We start from the raw sequence: 1116 nt of genomic DNA on the forward strand, positions 1-1116 counted from the left end.
AGTATTCTTCTGTAGAGTATCTGTGTCATGGTTTGAGGTAGCCCCAAAATCCAGTTCTCTAGCTCCATCCGCCCTCCCACATCTCAACCTAATATGAGATGGGTTTTTCCAGACAAAACACAACCAGACTCAAAATGGGGGAAAGGGAATATATTACAATGACTGTACAAATAAATACTATAACACATTATACACACGATCACAACAATCTCTACCATGACATATAGTATTTACAACGGATCAGATCTCTTCTCCCCTCCAAATAAAAGTCCAGGAGGGAAAGAAGGACAGATCCCTTCCAGTCCCAAAGCAGGAATCTCTTCTAGGGCAGCAGGTCTCCTCATCTCATGCATGCAGCAGTAACTGGATTGTTGTAGCTGGATCTCTGTTCAATACACACAAGGGGGTCTCCAAGCCCCTCGGCTCTCCTTCAGTCCAAGCAAAGGCCTCACCTGTGGGCTGCCAGCAGGGACCAGACTCGCGTCACCACAGGTATATCACGAAATGCAGGGGCATCTTCGTGAAAGTCCCTTCCTCAGGGGATTCAAATTCCCCTTTGCAGAGCTCCGTGCACTGTCTCAAGGCTGCTAGCTTAGCAGCAGCAGTGAGGGGGGCCAAGGTCAACCCCCCCGCGTTCCTTCTCTGTCCCGGTCCAGCTTCAGGACGCCTTTGAGCTTCTCAGCTCCTCTCTACAGTGCATGCTGCACTTCAAGGCTCTTTCAAGTAAGAGTCCATCATCTTCCTCCCTCCAGGAGGTCTCAAAGGAGTTTGGGGGGGTCTAATATCAGTTCTTACCCCCAGAACTCCGTAGTTCTGCTGCTACCTTCTGCTGCTTCCTCCGGTTCAGTTCTTATCTGCTCTGGCTCTTGTCCAGAGTCTCTGGACACTGCCGCCGCTTCTGCTCTGTCTCTGCTCACTCACAATGGAAAACATCTCCCAGCTCACAGCTACAGACACATAGTCCAGCTTAACACTGTTCCAAGTCTCTGTAGCCCCCAACTGGGCTCCGGGCCCCTTTCTTCGTGGCTCTACAACAATGGCTACTTCTTGTACTCACCAAACTACAACTCTTCTCTTCCGGTGCTTGTGATATGTTTACATTTCTGCAGGAGCGCT

This window comes from Corapipo altera, unplaced genomic scaffold (genome assembly GCF_003945725.1).
Source record: "Corapipo altera isolate COAL_440 unplaced genomic scaffold, ASM394572v1 22b, whole genome shotgun sequence".
In the NCBI taxonomy this organism is placed as follows: domain Eukaryota; kingdom Metazoa; phylum Chordata; class Aves; order Passeriformes; family Pipridae; genus Corapipo; species Corapipo altera.